This window comes from Alligator sinensis, unplaced genomic scaffold, assembly GCF_000455745.1.
Source record: "Alligator sinensis unplaced genomic scaffold, ASM45574v1 scaffold47_2, whole genome shotgun sequence".
Classification (NCBI taxonomy): domain Eukaryota; kingdom Metazoa; phylum Chordata; order Crocodylia; family Alligatoridae; genus Alligator; species Alligator sinensis.
The window spans coordinates 579,598-587,652 of NW_005842150.1; positions in this window are offsets into that span (position 1 = coordinate 579,598).

An 8,055-nucleotide genomic window follows, 5' to 3' on the forward strand; every position below is an offset into this window, starting at 1 on the left:
TCTTTCCCTTCCCCATTGTGGTCTTCAGCATTTAGAGCAGGGGCAGGCAATTATTTCGTGTGGAAGGCCGCCTACTGAGTTTTGGCAAGCCATTGAGGGCAGCATGACAAGCAACCAGGGGCAGATAAATATTAATTTTCTAAATTTTTTAGGGACCCTGTGGGCCCGGATAGGATGGCCTGGCGGGCCGCATTTTGCCTACCCCTGATTTAGAGGTTTAGGAAGTTCTGATTCAGAGGTGGCACCCTTATCAAATGCACCAGATTCAATGCACACTTATAAACCTTTCCTAAGAACTGGTTTAATTCCCTTTTGAACCATTAAGCTATGAGCCTGACTTGCTTGAATGCATTTTGCCACTGTTATACACATACTTATGTTTAAGAGCAGACTTTGGTTTTCATGTCCATGAAGTCCTGGAGACTATAATGGAAATGGAAATGGAAAGGAGGACCAAATGAGCTCTGCCATGGTAAATGAATTTCTGAATAGCCCTGCTTATTTAAACCCACAGTTCTCTGAAAGGGTTAATAACAAGGTATGTAGTTCAGGTCAGTGTGTGCCCACAGAAATTACAGCTGGGGATGGCAGCTTTCTCCCATAAACCTTATTTCCTGAACTGAAAAAATATAAGCTAAGTTGGACTTTTTCTGTTCCTTGCATTCCAAGCCTCAGTCTGGACCATTGCGACCACAGGCTTTCTCCCTGGGAGCAAGTTATATTACAGAAACTTTGGTTTTTTCTGCATTAAATAAGGTTGGGGGAAAAAGGCATAAGAAAAAAATATTTTAAAGGACCTTTTCAGTTGCTGAGTAGATAAAATAATGGTTTATTTTAAGAAAGGTGCCAGCTGGAGTTCAAGTTTATTTTCAAGAAATAAGATAAAAATGGCATTAGAAGACCTAATATGAAGAGAAGACTTATCAAGAGAACATTTTAATTGACAGCGGAAGATTTGCTTGTGTGAATAAATTATTTTGCTTCCATTTTTGAAGATACCAAGAGACTGAAAGACTGAAACTGCTTATAGGTTATAGCAGTAAACCTTTTTAATTGTGTGTGAAAGGGGCTTCCTAATGTTTGTGGGAAGACCACTTTACTCTGTGCACAAGTCCTGATGATGGCATCTGAATAAAGCCATTCTCCTCACAGTTGAATTTTATTGCAAACCCATCAGCAAAGTTTTGATTTGGTAGATTGATGCCGGAATTGGAGCTGAGAATAGGCTACAGCCGTGACATAACCATAGAACACTGATCGCGGGGAAACCATTTTTCCCTTCTAAATTTGGGTTGGAGTGAGCCCAGTGCAAGCCAAAATATATAATAATAATGAGAGCCTTCCTGTGGGGAACTGGAGAAAGTAACAGTGTAGTTGGCCACTGTCTGCTAGAGTTAGACCGTGGCTAGAGGGAAAAGAAATTTCCTTTTACTTTTTCAGCTGCCTTTCAGATAATGTAAGTAATAAATGCCCCTTCTCTTCCTTTCTGAGAATCCAACTGAAGATGGTTTCCCTTTAGCTAGGCTAGCCTGTTTTCATACTGCCAAGCTGGATGATAGTAAAAATACCATGGTACTTCCACTACCTGATCTAAGAGAGCTTCTGTGGAGAGGAGAGCTTTAGAAAGGTAATGCAGCTTAGAACTGTATTATCTTTGTGGGCACTAAGTGAAGTAACAGATACCGAGAGAAATGATCCTAAGATGATCATTGGATATTCTTTGTTTTCTCCATGCCTCTTGGACTTCCTAGTCCTAATTTTCAGCTATATTAGGTGTCGTCAGCTCTCCTTGTCTCCAGATGGAAGGTGGGTGTTCCGTTTCTCTAAAAATCAGGTCTTTAAACAATCAGTCCTTATAAATCAGGACCTACCAAAATTGTGGATTACACGGAAATTGAGAAATCTGACGTTGCCCACAAAACTGGGCAATGTCTGTGAAATCTGTCGGGGGGAAAACTACTTACTGAAAATAAAATGCTGGTTCCCTGGTCAAGCAACCCACTAGGGGGGAAAGGGGTTGCCAGCATGAAGGGGAGCCTAACATGGCTGCCACCCCTGCCCCTCGCTATTGATTGGCTGAGAGGGCTGCCTGTCTTGTGGCCCCACCAAGGGCAACGTGACCCCTTGGCCAATTGGAGAGGCTTGGGGGGACCCTGCCATGATCAATCCATGAAAATGTTGGCCAGTCCCGTGATCTCCCATGATATCGGCTGGCCTTCATAGCACCTTGTGCACTGTGGGTGCTGTAGTAATACAAATAGATATCTAGTAATTTTTAACATTAAAGTGGTTAAAGGTACAGGGGAGGCAGGAGAGCAAAATAGCCCCACTGCAAAGGAAAATGAGTCTTGGATAGCTAGAATATAGCTCAATAATTTAAATGAGCATTGTGAACTATCTTTTCCTATTCAAAATTGTAGTTCAGCTTCCTACTAGTTCACAAGCCCTTGAATTCCATTGTGTTCAACCCATCATAATGCTTCAGATGTCTGAAAAGTCATGTCTCGTGCATGAACTGATGGTGAGTTTCCTAGCTGGTTTTTAATACTATAGTGAGGATGCTGCTGAGCAGCAGTTGCTATGAGAACCAGAGCTCAGAATTTCCTGGCTGTTGTGTATTCCCAACATTAATGCGGCATTAATGTGTTTTTTGCACAGAATATTGAGTACACAGGCGACTGCTCTTCCTCTCTACTGGTGGAAATAGTCAGCTATATATATAATTACTAACATTTAACCTGCTCTCCAAAATTCCAGTGTTTGCCTGGGTCTCAGATTGTCGGATTTATTGAGTGCAGTCCAAGACCAGAGAGTTCAATTAGAAAATTAACTTATGCTATTTTACCATATTAGAGAGTTGATTTCCTTCCAATTTGAAACAGATGATACACTGCTATAAAGAGTTGAGGCTTTACTTAATATTATTTTATAAAAGAAGTAAAGACATACAAAACTTTTCCGGTACATTGGGTTAGAGCTTTAAAAATAATATGCTTTTTACAAGCCTAACTGCAGTTTTTATTCCTCAGAGTCACGTGTATTTGGTAGAAACCATGTACCTTCAGTGTTTCACAGAGCATAAAACGTGCAATAAATTTTTTTTAAAAGAATGTGTACTATGTTTAGCTTTGCAAAGGGGAAAAAAGCAAGTTAAATCTAATGTCATTAAGTTTTTGTGGGTTTCATATAATTTGTAATTCAAAAATCTTTGGTATTAGAGGTTAAAATGGCAAAAATGATCAATTAAAACAACATGGAAAGTTGAAAAACTAGGCCAGCATTACATTTTGTGAGGCAAACTTTTGAACATTAAAATGTTTACACTTGCAGTGAAGCAGTACAGTTGTTAGCTCTCCAGCATATCTAAACTGAATCTGTACTTTTCTATAAGTTTGAATAAGAAATGAAATGGACCACCCACCTAGATGCCCTTCCAGTTCCTGTAGATGCCATCATTAGGGAACAAAGATTAACTGCAGCCTGCCTATTAAAGGGGAGGAACTCATGGGCAGGGACAACCTTAATTGTAGGCTAAATAGGAGATGCTTACGGCATCATATCTTATAGGGGCCTTGCCAAAGTAGTACTAGAACTGACCAGGCCTACATTGTTCCTTGACTGTAATGCACCTGCTAATCAGGCTCCTTTCTTCATAAGTATATCAGTGTTTCCCCATGTCATGTTCAGCAGGTATTGAGAAGCAGGCATCTCTGTATCTTGAGATATACCCTAACAACTTTTGCAACAGCTTTCACATCTCTTTCTCTAAAGTGACACTTCGGACAGTGCGGGATCTGTTAAAACATAAAGACACTTAGGCTAGATGCAGACATAAACTGGTATAAGTGATCAGAAACCAGTCTAAACCTGTAACAGAACAGAGGTTCATCACACATAGACTGGTTTAAAAATGGTGGAGCCCAGTCTAAGATAGACCTGGATGGATGTAGTATCAGACGTAATTGGTTTGAGTTAGACCAGCCTATCAAAATTCTGTATCAGATCCCCTCCCTACTCAAGTTAGGTCACAGTCCCCCAACATCCCAGGCACCACGAATAATGTGTAACTCTTGGTGGTAGGGCATGGTGGCAGTGAGCAGGGACTGCCTGCAGGCAGCCACATTGATGTTGGCGGTGAGGGTGGGACGAGTGGGGACAACCTGCAGGCGGCCACTACAGTGTCTGCAGTGAAGAGAGGGTGGCAAGTGGCGAGCGGGGACTGCCCGCAGCTGCTGGCGATGTTGACAACTGGGTGGGGGAAATACACGCACACACTCCGACTGCCCACAGAAGCCAGCGGCGGCTTTGGCAGAGGCCAATCTCAGGCGGGGCATGTGCCCCTCTGTGCCCCCCCTTAGCATTGCCTATGTCAGGCACCCTTGTGGCCCCTCCCTGCTTTTTCCCTGTGCATGGGGGTGCGCTGGAACTCGGCTGCTCCAAGTTGTTGGCTGCAGGCGGGAGAGGGAGGAAGCACCTGTGGCTCTGTATTTTTCTATCTTTATACAATGCCCCTAAGCTGGGGTGGGGGGAGAGGGGCAGGGGCACTTTACAGAAGAAAGGATTGGGTCCCTTGGAGCTCCATCCAATAGCGGATGCCTGGCAGCAGGGCAGGGTAGAGTAGGCAGAGTGAGAAGCAGCTGCAGGCTGTGTGCCCTGTATGCTTGGGGCCAGGAAGGATCATAGTACGGAGGGGCAGGGAGTGGAACTGCAACTGTCACTTCCCTGTGCTGCTGTTGCTGTTGGCGCTTGGCAGGGTGCAGGGCTCTGGGGTGTGCCTGTGTCTGTGTCCAGTCTGGCCCTGAGTGATCCTTCCCTATACCCCTCCCCTTCTGGCCCCCTATTCATGGCAGATACAGGCAGACCAGGTGGCCCGAGCCATGGGTGCCTGGTGCCTCCTGACTCTGGGGTGGCACCAGCAGCCAATTGCTGACTGGGGGAGGATCCCCCAGCGGCCAATTGCTGCCCCCTGAAGTGCCAGCAGCAAAACCGGAAGTGCCACTGGCACTTCTTGGGGCGGCACTGGCCGGCACTCCCCAATCCCTGGCTGGCGAGGGTCAATCTCAGCTCCATTGCAGCTCCCAGGAGATGCCTGTGCCCAGCCTTCCCACACCAGCATTCAGCATACTAGATCCGAGTCCTGGGTGTCTCCATCCCATCCCAGATCCCTTGCTTGTCCCACAAACTCTCCCCTGGTCTTCCAGCTGCCCACTTCTTCCCCCACTCACTTAGCTTCTGCCTGTGGAGCTGCCCCCCGTGCTTCCCCAGAGCTTGAAAGTATTGGCAGCTCCTGGACAGCACAACCTGGGTGAGGCAGAGATGCTCTCAATTGCCCGGTGGCCTCTGTTCACTGCTGCCTTCAGCTGTGAAGCTGCAGATAAGAAACGAGGTTACCAGCACATTGAATCTGCTTCATGGAGCAGTTCCTCCTGACCCAAGCCCCACACACAGGGAGCCCCTTCCCCTTCTCTTTCTCCTTCTCCTCCTTCTCCTTCCCCTTCCCCAGAGTCAGAACATGCAAAACATCCTTTCTGCTGCTTGCTTGGCTAGCCTACTCCCAGCTGCTTTCCCTTTGGGAGCCCCAGGGGTTTGAGCCAGGACTAGGGACAGTCTTGTGTAGAATTTAGAGTCTGGATTTGTACAGGATAGTTTGGATAGGGCTGAATCTGCCTTAGGCAGGGGGTTGGACTCAATGAGCTCTGGAGGTCCATTTCAGCCTTACTTCTCTGTGACACTTGTGGCTGACAGAGCAGATTGGAGGGAGGAGTGTAGGATTGCTCCCTAGCTTCCAGTGGCCAGTTAAGGGTGCCTGCCTTTTTGGCTGCATTTGGGAGTCTCTGTCAGCCGGTGGAGCCGGCAGGGCAAATTGGGAGGCGTGTGAGAGCACCCTGAAACTAATGGTCTCTGTTGGTGCAGGCAGCCTGCATGCCCCTCTATCATTGAAGGGCAAAGGGGTGTTCTGTTCTCTCCTGAACTAACCTGTGGTGCTTAAAGTGTGAAATTTAGATTGCTGCTGCCTTGGGCTTTTTGAATGTCTGTACCTAGCCTTTATGATGAAACTCTTGTTAGGAAGAAATGACGCCAGTGAAGAATGTGATAAGCTCTGAGTTTGACAAATAGAAGAGTGCAGGGAGTGCTAGGGAAAACAGGGGAAAATCTCTTCTTTGGGGCTTCATTGTGCTCACAAAGCATTGTGTGCATGAACAGGTTGAAAGGTCTGGCTCAGGAACATTATTGCTCAGAGGTATAAATAGGGCAGCAGCTCAAAATATTCAAATACAACTCTACACTGTTGTGAAGCTCTTCCAAGATGGACACTCCAAAGTTTTTGGAGGTTTCTTCATCATTGTGTCAAAGGCCAAATTCAATAATACAACATATCATGCTGCAAGTGCGCAGCAGCCTATGGCAAAATATGAAAAATGGAAATAACTTCATATTTGAAACACTTTTATTGTCTCCCACAGCAGCAATATCTGTCTGCAGACTATATTTCACTTGGGGAGTTCAGATTACCAACTTTCCAGTACTTTTTACCAGTTCTGTCCAAAAACAATCCTGGTTTTTATAAGTCAATAAAAGGACTAGTCAGAGTACTTTTAACAAGAGACCATGAGAAGCCAAAAAATTGGAAAGGCAGATCAGGGAAAATTATCAGTCTGTTGAATGCACAGTGTAGCCAAAATCCAATGAAGAAAATAAATCTCGATGCCCAGAATTTGCCTTTTGGACCAGCACTCACAATCCAGTGGAACTCTCTGTAATCCCTATGTAGGAATTATTCAAATTCAATTTAGTGCTTTCTACTTTTGATACATGTTAGGAGCAGACAGTTTTAAATAACAGGCTTTAAGCATGCACTATAACCAGTATGAGCAATAACATGCACACATCAAAACAAAGAAAAATATATCAATTACCATGGCTTAACATGGAGGCAAGAAAAGATGAACTATTTTATATAATGTTAAAAATGACAGAATTGAAAGGAAATATAGATTTTTTTTTAAAAAAAGAAAAAGTACATATGTGACTGTTAAAAATTGAATGGGGTTTCCTTAAGTGCTCACCCAACAAGTCAGACCTTTTTTTTGTAAAATCCACACTTTTCTATAAAAAGTGGCAGTACCAGTAAATGGTATATCCAGAACATTGCGTAAAATCTGTGTAGTGGAACTTTGTAGTCTGATCATATTTAATATAAGTATTAAGCCTGAGAAAGTAAGGAGTACAACATTTGGCTTCTGAATTATCTTCTTTCTGAAGGGATGGTATAACTATAAGATCAACTATCTCAGGCCACCCAAAAACTAAGAATCCCTTTGTGAAAAGAGCTTAGATGTTTACTATTTCCTCAGTGAATTTTGAAAAGTGATTTACTGAGAAAAGAACATGAGTGCAAAGAGGACAGGATCCCCAGGGTTGTCCAACTGGCAGTCCATGGGCCACATGTGGCCTGTGAAGGATTGTGATAGGCCTGGCCGCTCATCTCGCATCACTCTGGCTGATGCTGCAGCTGGGGTCTCTGGGTCCTGCCTCCCTCCTTCAATTTTTGGTTCCTGTCTCAAGGGGCAGGGTGATGCAGCCCACAACATCAGGGAAGCTTGTGGTGTGGTGCAGCAAAGGAGCTGTGGTCGGGGCCAAGTGCATGGCTGCAGCAGTGTGTATGCGTCTGGGGGCTGCTTGTGTGCATGGTGTAGCAAAGGGGTGCAATCCATGGGGCCCATGGCTTGCACTAGTGTGGACCCCGCTGATGTGGACTGTGCAGCCTCTGACCACAATTAGACAGCCCTGTTGTATTCCCATACTGCCCATCAGCAATATTCACCTTCACTTGTATGTGCCTTTCCACAGCAAGACTCTTCAGGAGCTTTTGCTGTGCAAGGGGCCTAAGGGGAACAATTCTGTGTCCTCCACAACAGGAAGTTGTGGAGTTCTTGGGGGTGGGGCGGGACTTATGGGAGTCTTGATCTTCAGTTCCTTACTTTTCAGTCTCTGGGATCCATGCAGGCTCCGGGAGATACAGCAGGGGAATCAGAAAGGGGGCAGATAGGGAAA